This window comes from Neopelma chrysocephalum, unplaced genomic scaffold (genome assembly GCF_003984885.1).
Source record: "Neopelma chrysocephalum unplaced genomic scaffold, ASM398488v2 Primary Assembly neopelma1_59, whole genome shotgun sequence".
Lineage (NCBI taxonomy): Eukaryota > Metazoa > Chordata > Aves > Passeriformes > Pipridae > Neopelma > Neopelma chrysocephalum.
This window is the reverse complement of record NW_020897714.1, coordinates 26,452,971-26,478,534: the sequence shown is the minus strand read 5'-3', so window position 1 is coordinate 26,478,534 and position 25,564 is coordinate 26,452,971. Positions and strand designations below refer to the sequence as shown.

The 25,564-nt window shown below is 37.4% G+C and overlaps 1 long non-coding RNA gene across 2 annotated transcripts in view; it reads right to left on the bottom strand.

The window, feature by feature from the left end:
• Positions 1 to 23,907, bottom strand: part of LOC113966325 — a 30,888-nt gene extending 6,981 nt beyond the window's left edge. For both annotated transcript variants that reach the window (XR_003533783.1, XR_003533784.1), the window contains exons 1-2: positions 23,869 to 23,907; positions 9,985 to 10,173 (exon numbers count right to left, since the gene is read on the bottom strand). This is a non-coding gene — a long non-coding RNA (uncharacterized LOC113966325). The remainder of the gene's footprint in view (positions 1 to 9,984; positions 10,174 to 23,868) is intronic.
• Positions 23,908 to 25,564: the final 1,657 nt, after the last annotated feature.

The window sequence follows — 25,564 nt, the reverse complement described above, 5'->3', positions numbered from 1 at the left end:
ATTTGATTTCACAAAGAAAATGTGCCAAGGCTTGGGAAGAAACTGGCCAGGTGCAGGAATAAGACCCCAGGTGAAAAGGACAGTGACTGAGGCCTGAACAACACACAGATTCCAGTAAGTGGCCTGAGATGTCTTCAGGAGTCCAGCTACATGAAGGAGGAGTGCACTGCAGTGGCAAGGGATGGAGCACCTAGAGAGGTGTCTGTGAGAGTCAGGTGGGGAGTGAGGGGGAAGGATTTGCAAGGCTAAGCAGGATTGTGTCCGATGGAAAATGAAGGTATGGCATTATGCTGTTTGTAGGTTAATGTGAGGGTATAGGGAAGTGTAGCCTGAAGAAACGGCCTCTAGAAGAAGAGAAAGGAAGGACTATGCAGACGCACTAAAGTTCAGATATTGGCCGAAGCAGTGACTGAAATGCCTCTCTGGAGATAACAAAATCATGTCTTACTCAGAAGAAAACTTCCTAGGCAATGTTCAATGTAGATAGCTGGATGTGTTTTGTATTAGTACAATACAATAGACTGTTATGCTACAATTTTCTATACATACAAATGGAAGACAAGGAATACATATATTTTTAAGGGTTATAAAATGAGGAGCACAATGAAGAAGTTGAGAGGAGTAAATTTGAGCCCGTGGACTCTACTCACACTTTTTTTTTAATAGCTGTAATAAACTCTTATATGGTAAATTCTGGTTGTGGACATCTTCTGTAAGGATATCAAACACCAAATACTGAAAATGGAAATAAGCATGAGACCACCTACACCTAGTTTTGAGGATGCAAGCAAAAAATAATATTTTATATTAAGATTAAAAAAAAATGACTTTTTTTTTCCAAACATCAAACAAGATAGCATGCAGAGCAGTTTCCTTAACAACTACAACATGCAAACACCTCTTAGACGATAATGGAAAACCAATTATCTCACCCCTCCACACTGTGGTGGGTATGAGTTGAGTCTATCACTTTAAACTGAAGATTGACCATGCCGAGTATTTCAGGGAGAAAACAAAGAACTGGCCTTGGCATAGAAGTGGTGAACATAAAGCTAAGTCCCTGTTATGTGTGCAGCAGAGCAGCAAGCAGCCAAGCCCCTGAACTTCAGCTGAATGAACTGCAAAATCAGGGAATGATTCAATGAAGTTCAATCCATTTGGATGTATTTCCTAGAGCAACTGGGAGTGTTAAGAGTTGAGAATAGCATTAAATCATTATAAAGTTCTAGCCAGAACTGTACCCGTATCTAGTTCCCAAATGAAAAATTACGTCAGAAAAGAGGCAAGGACATGAAGTTTCCTGAACTGATCTTGTCCTACACCTGCCAGCAGGAAGCATGAAAGCTCCTGCCAGCAGGAGCCAGAAAGGCTCCTGAAGAGAACATGCCCAACCCGCCTATCCAGCTCTGAAAAGAAGAGAAACCATGGAACCTTTCTGAGTTTCAGAGAATAAAGGAGGAAGAAAAAGGGAGAAATGATGGTTGCTGTTTGCAAAGGTGGCAGTGGAATCTTTCCAGCATTTGTTTTTGTAAGACTGTGAAAAGCTCAGGGAAGCAGAAGTCATACAGAAACAGAAGCTTTAAGCACTTCTTGGGAAACCCGAAGGAAGAATGTATAACTACATTTCATAAATATGCTTTCAGTAATACTCACAAGTGCAGGTCATATATCACAGTCAAAATGTTGGAACCACAAATGAGGATTTTGGCAGCAGACAAGTGTCACACTTTAACCCCAACTGGCAACTCAGTCCCGCACAGGCACTCGCTCACTCCCCTCCAGTGGGAAGGGGGAGCGCACAGGAGGAGTGAAAGTAAGAAAACTAGTGGGTTGAGGTAAAGACATTTTAAAAAATAAACAAAAGCAATACATGCAAGCAAAGCATGGAATTAATTCAAGGAATTAATTCATAACTTCCCATTGGTGGCAGGTGTTCAACCATCCCCAGGAAAGCAGGGCTGTGGCACATGCAATGGTGACTTGGGAAAACAAACACAGTCACTCCAAACATCTCCCACTTCTTCTTCCCACTGGTTTAGATGCCGAGCATGATGCCGTGTGGTATGGAATATCTCCTTGGTCACTAAGGGTCAGCTGTCCTGGCTGTGTCCCCTTCCAACTTGTGCATCTCCAACCTCCTCACTGGTTGGGTGGTGTGAGAGGCAGAAAAGAACTCGATTTTATGCAAACTCTGTTCAGCAGTAACCAAAACATCCCTGTGTTATCAACACTGTTTTCAGCACTAATCCAAAGTGGAGCACATACTAACTACTGTGAAGAAAATTAACTCTATCTCAGCACAAACCTGCACACCAGATTTAAGACTATGGTCTTGATTTTAGCATTGGTAGTGGCATATTTGCTGTCAGTCATCAGAAAAAAAAAACAGTCCAGTGAATATGCACTGTTCTGCTTGTAGCTGTGTAAAGATTTGTAAGGACAGTGCAGTTCTGGACCTGCAGCGTTTTTTCCTGGTGGTCCTCCTGTGACAGCTAAGGAAGACTTAAGAAACAAAGAAAAGCTTTATTATAGGTAAGATACTTTATGCACTTTCCAGGCCAAAAAACCCCAAAGACTAAATTGTGCTTTACTAGCACAGAAAACTCAAGTTCTGTGTCATTCTGAGAATGACTGTTTTCTGCAGGAGTTCAAGTTATAATAATAAAACATTTGTTAGGAAGGCAACTAACAGGATTTTATGTGTAGCATCAAGGTGCAGTAATGAAAGCATGGAAAATTAAAAGTTATTTTCTTGTGCCAGCTGGCCACAAAATGGAAGTGTTAGGCATGACTTATGAAGGAATTATGCCAAAAGCAGCACCTGACATCCATACCAATGCTGCTAGAAGCAGCAGCAATTTGGCTAGGCAGAGAAGAAGTTAAAAATAATAAAGAAAAGCATCAAATATACTTAGTTGTGGCTGAGATCTATCCCCCATAGTCAGAAGTGATGCATGTAATAACAACTTTTGCTATGAAAATGCCTAAGGCCTGGTGAACCTTGCTTGCTATTTACATGCTGCACAACTAAGTATAACACTAGAGATCTACTGTCTATCACCCAGTTTTATGAGAAAACAGTTCTCCAGTTTTTTGGGAAAACATTAACAGAAGCTCTGATCAAAACTGAATCAAGACACAGTAATGAAAATATCCCATTTCTGTAAAAATTTGCTCTGCAAACCACCAGTGCCAGTGGTATTGCTGTTAAAATGCCAGCTGTAGAGTAGATTTAATTACTAAGACCTAGGTTACCAAGAGTTCTTGAGCACAAAGGAATAAGAAATAAAATCTCTAAATATTGAAAAAATCCTGATATACATTTAATACAAGTCCTACAGAAGGCAGGCAGTGCTGGTATACCTTACAGAGGAAGAACAGAGTAGAGAAAACAGCTGTTAAACCACAAAGTGTTACTTGTAATCTATTTAGCAGAGATCAAAGGCAAAGGTGCTGAAGTGTTGTTGGTCAATCGCAACTGGAGATTTGCAGAGGTTACAAGATGAGGTTTCTCTGACTGATAAGAGGGGTAACAGCTTTTATTCACTTCAGGAGGAGGAAGAAAAGATGGTATCAGAAAATAATCGACAAGAGCAAAAAGCCAAACCACTTCTTCTGGGAATTGTTTTCATAGTCACGCTAAAGAATCAGAAAAAAACCCCTAATCCTACAAACTTGTCATGAATAACACCAACCAAAGAGAGATTTCCAGCTTATATTAAAGCTACACCTTTATTATAGTTTTTTATTTGTTCTTTTTCAATCTCATTTCCTATTCTTGGTGTCTGCAGGCACACGTACCTGTTGTTTGCAATAAATTTGGAATTCTCTTACCAGTTTAAATCAGATTTGCCAAGGGAATACAAGTTTCATATGTGCTGCATTCCTACGACAGAGTGAAAACAAACAACCACCTATGAATATACTATGTCCTGTGGAAAGGACTGTATCCTGTGTTCACTGCTTTTTAGTTAGCCCTGAATCTACATTAGTGTTTGTGCAAGAGTCACAAAGTCAATTAAACTGGACTGCCTTGGTTGTTGCCCCCTGAACTACCTGAGGGAAGGTATTATTTGAACCGGGGAATATGAATCAAGGGAACAAGCCTTGCTGCTATTTTTAAGGTGTATATATTTGATTACTCTTGATTGCAAGCTTGAGGGCTCTAAGGAAGTATGAGACTGAGATTTTCCTGTGTTTAGCTTTATATTTAAGCTTCTTGCACTAAAGTAGGTTACATTCTGTTAGTTTATAAAGTTCTTATGATATAGTTTCTGCAGAGTTTAATAGGAGCATTTACTCTTTAATGTTCTAGCCATATTTCATATTATATGGGATATTTCCTTTTTGTTATCAGTTTTCCATTTTGTAGAGTGACATATGCCACTGAAAGTAAGTGGAGTCTCCTTCCAATATGCTATGCATAGTATTCAGGCACATAAAACACCCTTTTTATTCCCTGTTCTTCACTTATGGGTTCAAATGCAAATATTTAACCTTTTAAAATGTTATTGCAAGCTTGCACTATATAAACACTGCACTCGAAGACATCCTTTCTTTCCAAATACTGGAATTATTTCTGGAATCTATGCAGAAGAGCAAATGTTGACATCATGTTCATCTTGGGTATTTTATAGCAGGATCTGGGTACTGTTATTTTGTTTACTGAGGTATCTTAGTTCTTAGCTAGACCATATCATTCCTCCTTCCCCAGGGAAACAGAAGTACAAAAGTTCTCTCCATGTGTCTCAGATCTCACAAGAACTTCTTTATTTCCAGGTTTGATGTAAAACCCTTTGCAAGTTTGTCCAGATTTCAGACAAATCTATTGCTTTCTAGTTCAAGGCATCATAACTTCCTCAAATTATTTTTTTTCAGCTTTCTTGTTGTTTCCCTAACCTTTTGGACTTTTCCAGACACTTTGTTGAAAAGAAACCAATTGTAAGTCTTCTACCTACCAATTAGAAATGGTAAATATCTTAGCTTTTTTTTAATAGGTCAGATATGAGAACATTATAGCGAAGAAATTATCCTACTTTTAATAATTTGGCCAAGAGATAACGCAGTCTTTTACTGAGAAAGAAAATGCTTTTCATGGAGACATTCTTAAAAACGTTTAAATTTTCCACTTGCATTTACTTCCAGTAGCTTGCATCTCTCCAGGGCTCTCACTGCCCCTTTTCCTATCATGCACTGCTGGTCCAAATATTATTTCCAAGACTTATGTTTGTATTATAAAACCAGTGAAGGACACTAGCTTCCTCTGAAAGGGTCAATTTTTCATCTAATAAAGTCCCATCTATTACAAATGGCACTATACATTTTCTGTGATAAAATTGTGGCCATACAGGAGAAACTATAAATTCTTGACAGCATGACTTTATTGATATCCCTCAAAGCATGTTGTTTTGGCTTTTTATTTTTAAACCCATATGATGTAAACTGCTATGAGGAACCCATAAAATCTTTGGAGGTTTTGTTCAGATTAAATTGTCCAAAACAGTCTGTTCAACACTTCAGTTTTCAGCATTATCATCAGACTACAGTATATGAGAGTTTTCATGTGATGCGCAGTTCACCTTGGCTGCACCCAGATTAGAAACACCACAGCAAGAGATTCCTTGATCATTTACTACTTTTTTCCCCATTGTATTTCAAATATCATTCAGAGATACAAGGACATTTAAAAATTAAATTAAATAAAAAACCTACTTAGCTAATGCTTCTACATCCCTCTAAGAGTCCAATCTTGTTTATGCAAGGGGGAAGGTTTCTGTTTTTGACTGAAAAGACACCTTCTTTCTTACCCATAAATGAATCAAGACAGAGTTGGTAGACAAACTTTCTATAGCCACTCAGTTGAGATCTAGTTAAAGTATATTCTGATGGGTATAAGCACCAAGGATACTGAATTTAAAAATGAGAATAAAAAAGGGGTTAAATTTTGATGAGATCATATTTTGATTAAATCCATCAAAATTATCATATCAAATACTTTTGTCCTCCCTGAAAAAGGGCTTTCCAAAGACATTTGTCACTGAGTACCCGTTTGAAATTATCAAAATTTTCATTTTGCATCATCTTTCTTTTTAAAAAGATGGCATTTATTATTTCCCCATCATGATTTCAAAGTCAAAATAAACTAGTAAAATCATATTCCTAAGCATCCATTTCACCAGTAAAAGTAGCAATGCATAATCTTAACATTTCGCAAGAAGCAATGTAAAATTATTGAGACACCATAAAGTTTTGAATTTAACACATTTCAATATTTTACAAAGCAATCTGTTAGAGGAGCCCTTTTCATTTAAAAGTTTTTCAAGGAAATATGCTTTGAGCTATATTTGAGAGTCTGAAAAAATGGTTAAATAGAAAACTGTTTCACGATGACAAATGCCATCGTCAGATAAGAACACATATTAACACAATGTCAGCTAAGAGAAAGTTAAAAGCTGACCCCTGTTCATGACTGGCAGTACTGACAAGTGAAAAAAAAGGTGATTCACTGGCTGTATTAAAAAAATAACTGATTACCCCTGTATTCCCCCAAAATGTCCCAGTCCATACTCTGCTTCTGACCAGAGCCAGCAGGCAAGAGGCTGCTCTGCCTGAGGTATTGATGTTGTATTAAGGGAACACAGCAGGCAGAATATACTTTTTCCCTATCAACATTGCAGTTTCCTGTTGTGTTTTTTTTTTTTTCACTAGTATTAAACAGACAAACAAAACCCAAGTAGAACAACAAAAATCAACCAAATGTTCTCAGAGGAGCAGCAGAAACAGAACTCTTTGAGCCATGTTTGAGTAATTTATCTACATTCTCAAGTGGTATCTGATAGGAGAAAAAGGACATCAACCCTGAAATATGACACTAAAAGTACGTGCTGAATTATGAAATCATAAGAAACTTTATGATACTTTGGTACTATTCGCTGTTATTCCAATTTGAAAGAATGATTGAGAAGACATTATGAGTTGGGGTTTTTTGGGGGGGGGATTTTTGGGGGGGATGTGTGTGTTAAGATTTTCTTTTTATTATTATTTTTTTCCTTCTCTTTTCTTCTTGTTGTTTTTGGTTGTGTTTGGTGTTTTTTTTTTTAGAGGGATAGGAAGCATTGTTTGTTTGGGGTTTTTTTTGTACTTGAGAGTATCGCCTTTAATGCATCACTCAGAAAATTCTTAATCTTTTAAATAACAAATAACATGCCTGCTTTTCCCTTGTATCTGAGCAAATTTTATCTGCTCAGTGGAAAGTCTTAGAATAGATCATTCACGTCTGCTTTTTAAGGTTTGTATTCATAGATGAACTTCAAATTTTAGGGAGCAGACTGGCAATGACAACATAGATAAATAGTGATTGATGAAGGGTTATTACAACAAAATGTTATTATTTTAACGTTATGCTAAATCCTTGATGCAAATTGCATTGTAGAAATTATTTTCTGTAAAAGAATGTAGAAGAAATATGGTCAGAGATTGTAAGTGTAACAAAAATAACTAAATGAGCCTGTTATTCACAAAAAGAAGTTGCTCAAGCTTATGTTAACTTCCATAATTACTTTAAAAAACCTTTATAAATGCAAATATTCACAAACTTCAGTTAGTTGTTGCAATTAATAATGCTTTGGCATTGTGGCAAACAGAATAAAACTCTGAATATCTCCTTTTTCTATCTGCAGTTTTCAGGGCATTTTTCCTCATGATTACTAAGTGCAAAATTTGCATACTTCTGTTTTGGTAACAGGCTCTGATCTTTCATCACGTACATATACATAGCTTTAGATTTGTTGATTCTTACAGATAACAGCTAACTGTGGTAGCAGAGAGCTTGGTATGGATTATGCAGAAGCTCCACTTAGTTTTTCTTGACTACACTGAACTCCACACTGCTATGAAAACACTGCAGACAATACCCACATCAGTGCAATGCTTGCTCATCTAAATCTGAGCAGACATCAGTCAGAGCAGTGTCTGTTGTGTGGTCTTATCCTGACAGGGTGTCTCTGTCAGCACTTATTTCCTCCTGAAGGATAATTGTTTTGCTCCTTTGTTTTGAACTATTAGGAGAAAACTTTCACAAGGATTTGAAGTCTTACAATGCATTTTGAGGCCAGGACGTTATTTTGTTTGAAGATACATTTGTCACAAAAGTGCTATATTAATCCTCTGCAAATGCTAGGATAGTGGATGAATACCAGTATTCCAATTTTTCAGTGATGATGCCTTAAGGTCCTTTTGGTTTTTTGATTTTTCTAATTTTATAAGTTTTAAAAAGTAGTTACGTAGTAAATATAGGTTTTAGAAGAAGCAGCATTTTATTCTCTTACCCTTAGCACAGTAACTACACACATATCCCAACCCTTTTACCCCATTCCATGCTCCCCATATCAATTACCCCCTGAATTCCATTAGAATATTTAGACTTCTCTTCAAGATAGGCCTCTTCTGTTTAAGAACACTTGTACTCTAACCTGAATTTCAAGATGCAGCCAAGAACTGGGTGAACCTGTGCCCTTTGTGCTCCAAGGAAGATGAAGATGATGAAGAAAACGACCCCAGACCCAATTGCCAAGGGGCGAGCTGGGGGTGGATCAGGGCAAAAGCCAGGGGGTAGAAAAACCTGGGATTGGACAGATAGTATTATAAATTGTAACACCTAAGACAGAGAAGGCACGCACGTGTCTTGTAACCTCTGTGCCTGAAAGGCACGATTAAATCCTTTTCTTATCTTACCTCTAATTAAATTGCCATGGAGTTTTTTTTCCTCAGCTCCTTTAGGCATCAGTGATTATATGGTAACCATAGGGAATAAGCAATTTTTCTGTTGTAGTAAGGCAGTGTGAGATTTTTGGTGCCATGCTCCCCCCACTTCTATCCTACATCTCTACTTTTTATATAAAATCCATTTGTATTACACCTGACATTAAAAGAAATATTGCATTTCACAATCCTAAACATCTGTAAGAATTCAGGCTAATAGGAACAGTACTTTAAACTCATGTCCACTCTTTATCTTTTATTTCTCTCTCCTTTATTGTTACTAGGTAGCTTGATAGGAAAGGAGACAGTCTGAGAGTCTGGAATGAGATTTTTGGTTTGGAGTTCACTGACTATTTTAGAATAAATGGGGTACTGCACCTTTCAATCTTGTGCCTTGGCTGCAGGCAGTGCTGGTGTTTTTCCTCTGTTCTGACTCTGCTATAGTGAGAACTGTTTCCTTTGAATAAAGTTCTTGCTTCAAAAGAGCAACAAACTTGTCACGTTTCTATACCAACCCTAATCTTACATGACAAGTTATCATTAATCCTGTGTATAATATGCATTATCAATCTCAAATATTCAATGTTACTCAAATATACTGAAAATAGGGCAATTGAAACACCCTGATTTATGTTCCAAGGAAAACAAAATTGAAACCTGAAGCAGTTCAATGTGTAATTTTTCCCAAATGACTGTTATTCTTAGATGAGAATAAGTTATATCAAAGCAGGAATTCTGAGCTTAGTCTCTTAGACTCAATTTGAGTCTTGCAAATGTCAAAATATCTTGTAAATTTTAATCCCAGACTCAGAAGAGAAAGTGAAGATCAACTAACAAAATCATGAATGATGACACTGGTACAATAAAAAGAAGAAATAAAAAGAAAATCATTGTTCACCCTACTTCCAGCAGATGAAAAAAGAAAACTGATTTTTTAGAGACAGAAGTAGAGAAAAGTATTTTTCAAGATTCTGAGAAGACAACCAATGATAAGTATATATATATAAAATAAATCAAATCTGTAACATTCTTCAGAGTGACTGAGATGGAAATGGAAACATTTAAGATAAAATGAACTGCTATAACAAAATCTATTACAAGTGGTTATCACAGTCCCCTCCTTTGTACTATAAGCCAGTCTGTAACCGGCCAGCACATGAACTACAATAACTTCAATATAAAGGTTACATTCACAAAAGAGGTTATATCCACATTATAAATTACCATGACTCAAAAGGAGCAGATCTTAGAGATGAAACCATCGGTACTGAGGTTGCAGTGAACACACCACACATGATTTTGGCGGAGAAGTGCCAAAAGGAGGGCTCCAACCTGGTCCCGAGGCCTTGACTTATGGCACTCTCAACCTGTGGTCCACCAACATTTGGTGACCATCTTCCAGTTCCGTTTCATCTGAAAAGAATGAGATCATCTCATGAGATTGTGGGTTCACCTGAAAAGAAGCCAGGTCATGCACTCCAAAACTCTGGGATGGGAACTAAAGTGCAGAAAATGGGGATGACCAGGAGCAGAAATTCAAAAGCAGCCACAGTTGATCTGAACTAAAATTCTAGTGTAGACTCCTCCTGGCTTGACCTTACACCTACCACATTCCAAAGAAAGATGAAAAAGAATCCAAGTTTATAATGTTTAGGCCTACTCAGTAAATGTGCTTCATTTATGCAATAATCTATGAAAAAAGTCTGTGGGAGAACATTGAGGAGATTGAATGCCGAATAAAATATCATATAATATAATTTATAAAGAACAACTTATAGTGATGCAGAGTTTAAAATGCAGTTCTTTCTGAAAAAGAAACACTTTAGTGTAATGAAATTTCATATATTTTGGGATCAAATCTCCAGGTTACAGAAGAACTCTGCCTGGCCAGAAATCTATCTGGATACCAAATCTAAAAATGCAACTGGGGTTTGTCTTCCTCAGATATCATAATGACTAATAAAAACATTATAGTCTAAACTAGTCTGTAGATAGCATTTTGCACTTGGGTTTCTTTTGAAGTTACAGATGAGAATTTAACAAGCAATTATTTGATGATGTGCATGAAGGATTCAAGGCTGCTCTTACTCTATGAGGTTGCCCTTCATTTTGTCACTGGAGCCAGTAAATCCATACCAAAAACCAGGTCTGAAATTACCGACCAGAACTACTTTATCTCCCATTTCTTGTCTTCTACTTTGAATTTTTATTCTGTCCTTAGTAGCCATGTGTCTTACCTATTAGTATATAATTTTTCAGTCTCAACAGTTTCATGAAGGGAGAACAAATATACATGCTTTCTGAGTCTGAATTTTGATCTTAGTTAGTCCACAAAGTATTACCAAATGCATATATACACTTTTAATCTGCCAAAACAAACATAAATTTCAATAATAATTTTTTTGCACAATGTACAAAATATTTTCTACATTGTCTTAGGACATTTGGCAAAATTTTGGTTATTGTTTTTTCCTCATGTATAAGTTTCAACTGTGTATTATTTGGCATACAGTTAATGTGTCTAAGTGTTACTGTTTTAAAAATTACCTACTTAGTTTATCTATAAATATCTTAAGCATACTAAAATATCATAGGAAAGAACATATTAATAAATCCCTGCTATTGAAAAGAAAATAAAATTAGTTAGAAAGTTAAATTTTCAGAACTTCTATTTTTTCCTTAAATAAAACACTTTAGAAAAAGAAGTGATATGTTTCTTTGATATTTTTCAGTATGAAAGTGTTACATAACATACAAAGTTATCTATAGTAGTTTTAAGGATGTTGGATGGGGAAGAATTAAATTATGAAATGAAAATTAAATTATGAAACATCTTCCATTAGTACAGAAATATTCCCAGCAATGCTATTTATATAAAATATGTCCTTCCTGATAATCACATCATAAACAAGACAGCTACTTATTGCCTTTTTTATTAAGTTAATTTATTATTGCAGACTTACAGACAATAGGTTCTATAAATGTGTGAGTAAGACTGTGGAGGTACAGATATATACTACCTAAAACAAATTATTGAAGAATTTCAGAATATGATTGTCCATTACTGCTAATTGGTACATCCTGCAACCGTATAATGAAAGGCGAGTAGATATTTTTTAGCTTTAAATTAAGCCAGATCTTTTTATATTAAGTCCTTAAAAGCCCGGGATCTGTGCACCAAGAATTTCAAAGAAAATGTCAACCAGCTCTTCTGAGACTGACCACAGCATCCTGTAGTCTGTATCTTTAATGCACAGAGGCTGATTGCGCCCTCAGGAAAGGGTAATAGTGGAGTCAGTCACATACTCTCCCTGTGGAGCAGTGAGCCCCAAGGATATGTGGTACAGGCCTTCCCACTGATCTGTCAAAAAGACTTCTTAACTGCACTGATCTTGTCAAAGATGGGATTTCCAAAGCAGGTGGGTTAGACTCACTACCTTAGTCTCACTGTGATTCACTGGACCTTGCTTCTTTGATTCCTTTGAAAGGTCCCATACCACAATAAAATTATAGACCTTAAATGACCTTTGGATTTTTCACAGCTTTTATTAAATCTTCTCATATGATTAATGATGAAGAATGAGAGGTAGTTAAGCAAAACACTTAAAAACACAAGTTATGCAATGTATGATGACCTAGAATTAACGAGTCAGGAATTTACGACTATGTCATGCAAGCGGACACCAGGCAAAAAAAAAAAGTACATCTTGTTTTTGAGCATCCATAGGTGTGTTATTGCTTACATCATGAGTTCTTGCTCATTGCAGTATAAAATAAGCTTTTTAGGAAATCTACCGCTACACGTGTATTTAGTGTGGAATTCAGCTGCCTCCAGAAACAGTATGTTCAAATCTGAAGGATGGTGTGGATCTACTTTCTAGTGTATAGTATTATATTAATTTCTGTTAAAAAAACTCTGTAAAAGGTATTAAAAATTATTATTAAAAATTATTATTATTAAAAATTAAAATCATTATTTGAAGATGCCTTATCAAGGGAAGTTTCTTATGTCTCTTATCCCAAGAGGATGCTTACATTCCCTGTAACTGTGAATTAACCTTTCATTAACCCAGGGACTGCATCTTTCTTGACACATTCTTTGCTAAGGCTTTGAAATCAGGGGTCAGCAATCAGCAGACTGCAAAGAAAAAATAAGAAAAGATATGGAAGCAAATGAGCTGAAAAGCAGTAATGCCACTTAATTCCTGGCTAGTCTGATACCTCACCGTTTGAACAGTGTATATTTGCTAATCAAGAGAAATACAGCAGATCTAACCATTCAGCATACACCTAATAGAAGGTCACAGAAAATTGTTAGTGAAACTAGAGATCATGAGGATTATTACATGAGTAGCAAAGCAAGCAAGAAACAGGCTGAAGGGAAGATGTTTATATTGCATTGAAATAGGAACTACTGTGCTAGAAGGAAGGTTTACTACAATCCTGGATTTTTTTTTTCTTTAGTTACAGTAACTGTTAAAGAAAAGAAGGATATTAATGGCATTTGCTAAAGATATGAAACAGTCAGGGGGAATTACAGAGTCACAGAATGGGTCAGTTTGGAAGGCACCACAGTGGGATCATCTGGTCCAACCTCCCTGCTCGAGTGGGGCCAACCCAGAGCACATTGCACAGGATTGCACAGCAAAGGCTGACAGATCAGACAGATTTCCCTTAGATCTTAATTTGCACACACCCATTAAAGCTGTCATGGACTTTAAAAATCAGTATTTTTGCAGAGTCTGTTAATTTTGTTGATTAGATGCCTTAAAGACAGTAATTAGAGAAATAGGATGAAATTTTGTACTGTAAAATGAAAAAACCTCCACTGAGAAATTAATAATTAAAACAGAAGAGTTACCAGATACAAAATACAAAGTTGTTCAAAAATTTGCAGGCATTGGTGGATCAGATGGTGATTCTGAATTTGCTGTCTCTCTATAAGTTCTGCTGTGATGGGGGGTGGAAAAAAGAGGGTATTTCTGAGTCAATCTGACAGTAGATATCCTGTCAAGGTGTTAAGTCTTGACACTCATACGAGGCACTAGCAAATTGTATTTTGGAGTTCAGATTCTCCAAACAAAATAAAGAAGGAACCAAAACAGATTAATTCATTGTTCAAAAAAAGACTACTCAACAATTTGAAGGAACAGAAAACCTTTAAGTTTTAATTAGATTTAATTTAATTAACCTATGATTTAATCAGTTGAGTAAATTTCTAAAACTGCATGGGCTAAACATGAGAGAGGGAGAAGACTAATTTATGTTAATTAATATTGGTCTCAAGAAAATAGAAGGTAAGTAACTACAAATACAGTTTTATTGGCATTCTAATACTCTGAGTACAGACGTTCTGAAATATCTTTCCTACAGTGGAATCTAACTGATTTTAAGTGAGAATTTGGTATGTATGTGAAAATACTATTGATATGTTTACCTGTATCAACAAGGGACGTCACTAGAGGACCCAATAGGTCTCCTTAAATTCATTGTTCGTTGAAAAATCAGTCATTTCACTGATTGCTCTGGGGCAATTTGGAAGCAGCAAAGTGATACGTTATGTACACTCAGCAAAATGATTTAATTTCCCTGGTGCCCCAGCGTTTGTACAGCACATTCTCTCAGTTTCAGTAATATTTTTCAGTAATTAAATTTCTCTAATAGCTGCAAGAATTTATAAAATATCTTCATTTCATTAATTTAGCACCCAATGTAGAATTTTAAGTAGCAAATATTCCCAAACTTCAGTGGCTTTGCAGATGTTGGGATGAGAACTAGAGTGAATTGAAGCATATTTGTTAAAGTAACATGTAATTAGTCACACCCAATTACGTTTGTTTGTTTTGATAGAACTGGAAAAAAATCCATTTCAACAGCATGAAAAGTACTTTAGATGATCTTTTCTGCTGTCTTTGTAGAGGATGTTGTCTTCCATCCTCTTGGCTCTTACCTTTCCTTGAGAATTTGAATTCTTTTCCAACTTCTTTCTACCCTCCTCTCTGGCTCCCTGTCTTCTGACAACACAAATAAATCTCTGTCAACCTCTTTCTGACCATAACTGAAACTGGGTTTTTTGCAGCTACAGTGTTTTTTTTTGAACATATTGGTCACTCCTGAGGTCTCACTTTTTTTAACTTCTGTACCTGACTGTGAGCCTTTGCCTATTGAAACTGCTGGTGGGACTGAGACGGAAAACACAGAGATTTAGCATTGTGTAAACAGAGGGAGCTTTCAGTACACTTCCTCTGAGCCAAGGTTTCCTAAATATTGCACATAACAAAAGGGAGTTTAATGTGCAGTAAATTGTTTGTTTGTTTTTTTTTTCACATGGTACATTTTTTACTTTATTCAAGAGGAGAGACGTTCGCTTTTACAGCAGTGCCCAGCCACTGCTTTATGATACAAGAAAAAAGAAAGTCACTTATCACAGAATCACAGAATAATCAAGGTTGGAAGAGACCTTCAAGATCATCTAGACCAACTGTCAATCCAGCACCACCATAGTCACCCTTAATCCATATCCCTAAGTGCCACATCCAGTTCCATCTCTTAAACACTTCCTTGTATTACTATTTTTTTTAGTGCAGACTTCTGCACAAAGCATACCACAATTATTAATTTGACCCCATCCGTCAAACTTAGCCGGTTTCAGGGACAGGCGGCAATGGGTTATAACTGGAAAATCTCAAATAGTTGGACATAGAAACCTCACATGCACAACACCCTTAAGAAAAAAAGACTACAAAAATGCTAACCCAGTGAAAGTGCATATTTGTGTGCTGTGTGCCTGTGTTTGTGTTTGAACATATGAATGCATTTAGGCTTATCTGTGATTAAAATTTGCATTAGTATCTAAATAAAAGTATGTCCTCTTATTCATTAGCCTTGTATGTTGTTTTCAGAATTGTCCCTACTTTTCAATTAGTTGAACATTTCTTAGTTGCTGTAGAAGGCCAAAGAATGGAGCCATGCAATAACTGAAATCAGCACTATTTTTTAACAAATAGCAATACTCATTAACTGGAAGAAGGTCATGTACTGTGCAATTCCCTGCTGCTTTGTTATTTGAATGATCAGTTATTCAATAATTAGATTTGAGAAATCCTACAAATTGTATGGTGTTTACTAAAGCAAGCATGAAGTGTTTAGTTTAACTGACATACAAAACTATAATATTTCATCATAGTAATTAGCGTTATTTTGTAACATCTGCATATCAGGATATTGATGCTTCATATATGATCAGCGCATCTTTAAAAACAAGCAGAATATAAACTGGGGACACAAATATAATCCTGGAGAACTTCTCATTTTAAATGTCAGTCAAATACAAACAAAGGTTAAAGGGACATAAATCCATTTTTGAGCTGACAACAGGCTGCTAAGTTTAAGCTGCATAAGATCACATTTATGCTTAATACAATGAACGGGCACTGTTCTTTGAGAAACAGTTTGTTTATCCCTGGGCCCTGCCCATGGTCCAAAACTGACCATTACCTTCTGTTTTATTAAGTCCTTCTCAAGCTGTTCCATGTGGAAAAAGTCATATCCAAGTGTACTGGGTCATTTGTTGGAGACGCATTTCCATCTAATAGGGCTGCCGAATGTACCTCTGATAACAGGGTTTACAGGAGACACTGCTCCATCATCTGAGGCTTGAGAATCACCATTGATAATTTCTGAGCATTATCCTTCCCTGATGCTTGGTATATTCCTCCTGGCCCCAAGGAGGAAGGAATGGTTGCGGACCAAGGAGTCACCCTTGCTAAGTTCCCCTCTCCTCCCCTCAGTTCAAAGTGGATGTGTCCATACTGTACACTATCTAGAGCGATATTTGGCTTTATGCCCCTTCTACTGATCTTATGCTTACTCACCAGAGGCCCTCGCTGTCATATCCTGCATGACATCTTCCCTTTTTATTTCCTGCATGCATGGTGTGTGACTGCACACACAGCCCCTAAAAAAGGTTCAAAGTGCTCTATGTGTGCATGTAGGATTTTAGTGGTAGGCATGACACTGTTCTGTCTACAGCTCTATGAAACTGATGGTCTTGGATGTCATATTCTGTTCTTATTCTTCACGGCACATAACCTTAAGATCTTCTCTAGCCCATGAATCAGTCTGTCAAGGATGGGGCCAGCAAGATACTGCCTGCCAGAATCACCACAACAGAGAAAGAAAAGCTGCTTCCTGAACTCCTGGGATATGCACAAAGGTTTAAAACATGACAGCTACCCTAGGTTTTTTATTTATTTCAACTTTGAATTATTATTTGCCCCAGATAGTGTAGAAACTTCTCTGCAATCACTAAAAACAATTTTAATAGCATAACGTATTAAGAATGTATAGGATACTCTCAGGATACTCTTTCCTTGTTTTTTGAGGAAAACAAGGTGAACATGAGAGCTCTAGAATGGCTAGAATAAGTTAAAGTTCACGTGATCTTATCCATACAACTGATTCCTGGCAGGGCCCAGAAAGGGTATCTTCCCAAATGACTTCCAAGTTTCATTTTAGAGAAAGTTAATTTAATGACAACAAAAGAGAATTGAAAACGCTTTCAAAATTACACAGTGTTGCCGACCATGAATTCAGTATTTGAGTTGGTTGCCTAGTACCAATTTATTAAGATGAATAGACATACTGGAAAACACCAATATTTAAATTCCCTCTAGAGACCTCTAAGAATGCTCAAACTCCAGGCAGAGAGCATTACCTTTTCTCTATGTCCTTGTTTATCCATTAAAACATGCAATGAAAGAAGTAGAAACCTTGTAGTAGGAAGATTTGTCAGTAAGAAGAGTAGAAATCAAATTAAGGGGTCCCAACCCAATCCACCTCCCACTATAAGTCTTGATTCCAAGCTATGGTTCTGCCTGCCAATGCTGTATTAATTGATGATGTCTTTACAAGAAATAATGAGATTAGTCTGTCTCCAAAAATGCAAAACAAAACAGAACTAGAAATGAAGGGAAAACGTATTTCATTTAGCCCTTGCTCTGCCTTTCCTTACCTTTCATCTTGTTGATTAACTGCTTCTATCTCTTCCTCTTTTGCTGACATTTTGATCTCCTGCAAGTCTGTCCACTGCAAATCTGAACAAGTCAGAGGTGCCCCTAGTTGTTTATAGTCAGGTTGCCAAATGGCTGCCCACTCTCATGGCCATGAGAAGTCCAGGACCTCCTCCTCAGTATTTCTGAGTCAGGGGACACCTGGATGACTACTGAGAGTACTCTTCAGTTTGCTTGCTCCCATTTGCTCACTGTCCCACTGAAATCACAGGAGTGGTGGGCAGGAACTGGAGTGTACTGTGCCTGGCCAAAATCTTGTATAAGGATGATACTGAGTATAAAACATATAACACACAGAACAGAGCTTAGTTTGATTCAGATGAAGTATTCTTTTGTGATATGGCCTAAAACTTGAGTCTGAGACACAGAAGTTCGAATCTCTTCACCAAGATGTTTCAGAGGCTTCTTGCATTTTTTTCATTCCAAACACTCAACAAATAGACCAAGCAGAAAAAGCTTTTTCTCTCAAGGTGAAATCCAGAGGTCTAGATAAAAGCCAAGCTCATTAAATACTGTTTTGAAGGTTAATGAACATAGATTAGCAGGATGTTGGACAGATGTGCGTAAATTTGTTCTTGATGTTTTCCTGCAATGAACTACTAAGGAATATTTTCTTTTGACAACTCTTTAATGCCTTAGTTCAACTGAATGCAAATCAAGGACAGAAAGAACATGTTGGTTTTTTTAAAATTGCTGATTTTCTTCAGCACCCCATTTCTTTACCTATCAACCTAGTTATTTTGTCTCATGGCGATAGAAGATTTTCTTTGATTACCGAATCACAGAACCACAGAATTGCTGAGATGTGAATGCACCTCTAGTTTGGGAGTTTTCTAGTCCTTCTCCCTTACTACACAGTTGAGTTTTGAAAATCTCCAACAATGGAGACTTCACAAAATCTCCGGGCAACCTGCCCCAGCATGTGACTACCTTCACAGTAAAAAAAAGAGTAGCTGTAATGTTTAAAACAATTTCCTCTGTTTTAGTTTGTGCCCATTCTACCCTGTCCTTTCCCAGGGCACTAATGAGGAAAGCCCAGCTCTGCCTTCTTTATTCCCCTTAGTCAGGTATTTATATCCACTGAGGTTTCTCTTCTCCAGGCTGAATGTTCCCGTCTATCTCAACTTCTCCTTATACAAGAGGTGTCTCAGTCCCTTAATCACTTTTGTGGTCCTTGACAGGACTCACGTCAGCATAATTATGTCCCTCTTGTGCTGATGAGCCCAGTACTGCTCTCAGCACTCCAGATGTGGTTGCATCAACCCTAAGTAGAGGAGAAAGATCACTCCCCTTGAACTGCTGGCAGTGTTGTTGCCCATCATTTCTGCAAGGGCACATTACCTCCTTGTGGTCAATGAGTTGACCACAATGAAAAGTCTCCTTTTGCAAAGTTGTTGTACATCTGATCCTATATACATATATATGTATATCCTATTATATATAAATATTATAGGTATGTATTTACTTAGAGTATATTTTAGGTTATTGGAGCATTTTAATGTTTCTTTACTTTAGAGAAGTATCTCTCTTCCCAGTAGCTCTCTGCATCTCATCACACTTCCCTCAGTCACCCTTCTGCTTGTGGAGTTCTTCAGGACCCTCCACATTTGTCTCAACTCTCTTAAGGAGGAGTACAAGGCTGCCTTCTTTTTGTGGAAGCCTTATTGTAGCATGAGGCTGGCCAGCTGTGTATCACTCTCCTAGCCCCAGTCAAGTACTTCTGGAACTAAAAATAAGTGTCTTGGAATCCCATCTGAGTGGGAGATAACATTTTTTCTATCCTTCCTATATTCATATTAGAGAACTGACTTTGTTCCCAATTAAATACACAAATCACTAGTCAACAAATATAGATTATAATTAATAAACAAACCTTTACTCTGTCAAGCTGAGGTTTGTGTACACACCTTAAAAAATTGAGCTTCACAATCCTAAAGAAGACAGTGCTCTAAGGGCCTTTATTTTGCAGTGAGGCTGGCTGTGGTACCAAAAAGTTCAGTGAGTTCCCCTACATCATAGAGCCGGTCAGTAACAGGGACAGAAGGAAAGTTGGCCCTTTCTGAGGGAAAAAAAAGCATTCTTGACAAAGCTACAAGCTTCAGCCTTTTTGCATTGTCTAAGAAAGACAGTTTTGAGATTCCTGGGTCTGGCAAAGTCTTGACCTCTTTCCTTTTGTGCAAGCTGTAAAGTCCACTTCTCTTGCCTGGCATCTGTGGACTGGTGGTTTGAAGATTTTGAGGGTTTTTTTGTAACCTTTTAGTGACAAGAGCTTTTCAGTGACACAGTTGTTTTGGAAAAACATATCCATTTACTTCAGGGGTTTGTAAGAGGTACTACTCTGCTGCATGGAACTCAGTCTGTTTTTCCTTAATTTAAATATTTTTAAGGCACCGGGATTTGTCTTAATATTTAAGGTGAAAGACAAAAGAAATGTTATTTCTTACTGTGGCACTCATCACAGACACCTTATGTCACATGAACCATTTGTTATTGGTCAGGGGACACTCAGGCATGTCCTTCGCAATTACTAAATTCCCTTTTCCAAGTAGAAATAAATCACTCTTTATTTATTATGAGACACACTTAGAGAGTCCGAATTCATAGAATTCTGACCTATGTGAATAGTCTTCTGATTTCCTTTAGGAAAAAGAAAATGGTTGTTAAATTAGCTGTGGGTCAGCCAGCAGTGATCACAATGCAGGGACATATTCTGCAGCAGTAGCACAGTGAATGCTTGCAAAACCACCTGAGACCTGCTAAGCTTTCATTCCTGTTCATACAGAGAAGTTAGACTTTTTTCTTTTATTTCTTCTATAATAATTTAGGAACAGTGAGAGCCTGTACAAGGTGTCAGTTCTCAATCAAATAAAGTCGAACTAAAGCACACAGAGCTTGCATTTTCATTATGAATTTTCAGGCTCTCCTAAAGCCCAGAAATCTTAGTGTTTGATGGAACAAAACAAATATAATGACTATTATTAAGATTGTTAAGTCTTATTGTGATGATGGCATGCAAGAGCCCCAGTCAGGATTGAAACATCCTCTTCCCCTCTCTGCATCCTACTTGAGGAGACATAAAATAATGCAGAAATGATGCCTGACAGAAAGGACTTGCTGCCCATGCAATACCTGTCTCTTCTCCAACCCACTTCTTACCTTGCTATTCAGCCTGCTGCGCAAAACACTCTGACATACTCTTGTAACTTCTCACGTGATGATTATTTCTCAATGTGCTTGTTTTCTTCACCACTTTCATCCATTTTTTGCATCTCTATTTTGGGGGACCTACATCTGTTTCATACTCACTTGTAGCACTGATTTTCCATTCTTTCTTAGCCCCTTTCTTTCCTCATCCTACTCTTGTAGGGTCTTCTGTGTTTCATATTCCTTTCTTTTATATTTTCCACGCCACGTCCATTGTGTCAGATTGCCAAGACAATCTTCAGACCAAACAGAAATTGGAATTGCCTATCTGACTTTTCTCACACCGTGCCAATATAAAAAGATTAGATTAAGAAGGGATGATACCGGGAAATCAAGAAGAGCAATGATCCAGTCTGATCCTGATGTCAATTCATTGCTCCATGTTCACTTAATTTTCCCCATCTGTACCATCCTGTCATCCCCTGTGGGTAATTTACAACACCCTGTTTAACTTTTCATCTAGGATCAGAGTGAGTGAAAGCAGGGAGATTCATATTCTATAAAATCTGCACCATAGTCATAATTAGCATGGCTAATATTTCACTGCCTAATAGTCAAATGAAGAAGTATTATACTCCTATAGACACCTCTGATACAAGAACAGAAGAGACAGATGCCCAAAACGCAGCTCCTGGAAAAGTCTTTTTCCTTCCTGTCATCCACTGCCTCGTTGCCCTACTACCCCTGGAAGTCCTGCCCCTTCAACAGACATGCTGTCTGTTGACTTCACCTCAGCAGGTTTGCAGAACATCCTCCCTCCCATGTTTGCATGTTGTTCTGTGTCTCATCTGTTGCCCTATCCAATTTACCCCAAAGTACATCAAACAGAAAGTCCCTCCCCATTTCAGACAGAGGATCACCATTTTGTTTCACCTCCCATGTTTCAATTAGTTTACAGTGTGCTCGAGGTTGCAAGGGACTTCTACAGGTCATCTTGTCCAAATCTCCTGCTCAACCACTGTCTGTTCATCCCATCAGGGCCAAAGGGGTGTGCCATTTGCTAAGTATTCCCTAACCTGATCCTCTTCAAGTGCTCTAGTGGCTATGATCTGTGGGAACTCTTTGAGAACTCTGGGTCAGGAGGGGGTAAACCCAGGCCTAGAAATGCTGATTTTCGTCTTTTATAGACACCTGAAATTAAGATTGTCAAACTGTCCTGTAGAAAACAAAGCTGCAAGACAACGCCAACAATGCAGCTCAATGCAACACCTTGAAGAAAGGAGTGATGGATTTGGTTAGAGCAAAAGATATTTCAGTCTCTCACACCGAGGCACCAGTACCTCCAGTGGCAGGATGTGTGTGAGCAGCCTGGCAAGCCCTCAGGCATTGGGACTCTGTACCCAGGCGACCTGGTCAGAGTTGCTCACAGTGACATGGAGGTTGAGTTTTTGAGCCTCTCCCCACACTACCTGAGCTGTTACTGAGGAGTAAGAAACCATTGAGGAGTGTGCCGGTTTGGGATGCATCTCATTATACCCTTCAGATATGATTAATCTCTCTGTCTTGTCCCATGTCCATCAGTCTGTGAGTCATCAGGATTTAGGCACTGCCTCTCAGGTCCGGTTGCCCTAAGGAACTGTGAGTAGATGGGTGCTAGGAAATCGATCTGCTACTGCAGGTGTCAGCAGAACAAGCCATTTTTATATCCTGCTGGTATTTTAAGCCTGGATGTCCACATTCACTCTCCATTCATAGACATTTTTTTTCTTTTTTTTCTTTTTTTTCAGTTTTCCACAGCCCAGAAATCTTTTCTGGGTTTCTATTATCTAATACATCACAGATACTTTGGTATCTGATAAGAAAAAAAAAGAGGAAAAAGCCAGCTAACATATGATTCACGGGTTTTTTCTTTTAATCTCCCGTGATTCTGTTGTTATCGCTCCGTACTTTGGTAACATAGTAGGAATGTAAACTCTCTACTCTCCTGGTTCAGAATTACACCTGAACTACAAATGAATGTTGTAGTGCCCTTTCTTCTATTCAGTCATTTCACCAATAAATTCTAAGCAGATCCAAACTTCATACTCTCTATCTCTGTTTTATTGGATTTTGCTGAGTTTGTGCTGCACCTTTCCACTTTCTTATTCTCCATTGTTCCTATTGCATAATCCTTTTGTATCCAAGGAAAAGTGGAAAAAAGCTTGCAAGAAAGGAGAACAGAGACTTACCATTAATAGGACACATTGAAAGAAATCTGTTGAGTAATGAAAAATAAGCTTTTCTTTTGCATTTAAATAATATTCTAAATATGCTTTCTTTGAGTTGTCATAATGTTCTGTCATTGACTGTCCTGCTACATATTTATCAAGCATTACCTCCTGGCTAATCAGAACTTTATTACATGTAATAGAGATATCAGCTGCCATCAGATGAAGACCTTGATCCAGGTTTTCTGTGCAACATTTATAGTTGGGAACAGCAGTTGACTCTCTCCTGAGATTAGCAGCCCAGTGATCAATGTCAGATAGTTAATAAGTTCAGTTCCACAAATCACTGTTATGAGAAAGTCAGGACATTCAATGCAAAACTAAGCTGTGCAAGAGTCAGGCAGGCAAGGTACTTAAGGACATAAAATTCTAAGGAAGTTAAAAACAGTTAAGGATAAACTGCATAGCAACCGAACTATCACATAGGAAGTTCAAACCGTTTAATAGTCTAGAAGCTTATTCAGATATGATGTTCTCAAGACAATAGTGTGATGGTAGAGATTAGCCTGTACTCATTTGAGTGCCTCCTAACTAATTTCAGTAGGACTATAAAGTCATAATTAGGTATGGGTTTAATCATAAATATTCCAAAACAAAATCATTTTAAAGAAAGCTCATGATCCCACCTTTTGACAAGGAAAAAGGATTCAGTGATAATTTTCAACCTGCTAAAAGAAATAACATTTTAATATAACCATTAGAATGTTAAAAAAAGGAAACAAAATAATCATAGTATTTAAACAAATCATTCAAATGGTTCTGACTACAGAAAAAATATCAATATTTATCGAGGAGAATAATTCAATCTTTTATTCAGCTGTAGTTCTTGTTTCTTTCAAAGCTCTTTCTTGCTCCCTTCTGTAAGTTGTAAGCATCTTGGTTTACAAGTCAGGTTACAACTTGGCTTCTGTTCAGATCAGCAATTGACCTTTTACTGGCTTCAGAAAAGGGATTTCTACTGCCAAAGCTTCCCACCAGGGGCACAGGAAGTGGATTTTAACTGAAGCGGTGGCATAGACCTGTTTACTCACAGACTGCTGCCACACACGTAAGAAAGAAACTCCGGACTACCAATGTAACTTATGTGCTAAGGAACTTTATTAAGAGAGTATGGGATGTGTTTTTTGCTGATCAGCCTTTTCTCTTGTTTCTCCAAACAGTGCTGTCCCTTGTGCACCTGTTCCTTCTTTCACTGCTGCGGGATAGGGCAGAAAAGGGAACAGACCAGAAACTTTTGGTAGGGTCAGCAGCCTAAGGATAAGGAAACACAAGTGTGCACCCCGTGATGGTCTTACTGTGTGTTTCTGTCTCCCACCCCTTTGATGCACCATCTCACCCTCTTGAACTTCCCCCACCTCAAGTATATTTGGGCTTGTCCAGCAGCCTTGTGAAGTGAGGGGCTCCAAAACTGGTTCTTTTAATGATTTAATTGTTTCCTATTAAAATTTTAAATTTAATTGTTCATTATTATTAAAAAATGTTGTATACCCTGCATTCTTACACTTTATTGGATGCACTTATTTTATATCTTATTTATATATAAATTTCTATGACATAACATACACAAATATATATATAATATGTATCTTTGTATCAATAAATAGTACATGCATATATATATTTTGTATATTTGTATATGTAAGCACTAAGGGAAATGAATAGCTAATCAGAGGTTGTTCTGAGATTAGGTGAGTAAGAAGATTTCAAAAAGTGGCAGGCAACCAATCTCAGAACAATATAGAAAAAAATATGGACTTTAAGATTTCACTTGTATCTGTGAAAATTTACAGGAAACAGAGGCAGGAGAAGAATCCTGTCCATTGTCTGTTTGATTCTTAATTTTGTGAACCTGCTGTGCCACTCTTGGTAATGAGACGTGGAAGCACAAACAAAGAATGTATAAGCAACATGCCCTTCAAGGTGAGGAAGTATTAGCATAAAAAGGGCAAATTATAGAAGCAGCTATTGACTATAATAGTTCCCAAACTTAAAACCAGATGCACGTTCAATGCTTTACAATTCTCATATAAAAACATTTACAGTCTTTCAGAGACATAATTGAAAGGAAAAAAAAAAAGAAAGAAAAAAGAAACCTTTAGTCATAGCCAAAACATTTTTAAAACACCAGAAAGGCAGGGACTGGCTGGTTGGAGAAAGAATAATAGAAAATGTGAGTCCTAGTCAATGCTTATTTTTTCTAGGGTACCTTACTTGAAACTAATACTTGCTATGGAGTTACACTGAAACCAAACAAGAAATAATGTCCTATCTCTAAAAGGAACATCATCAGCACAGAGCAGTTGGAAGTTGGAGGGAGTCCTC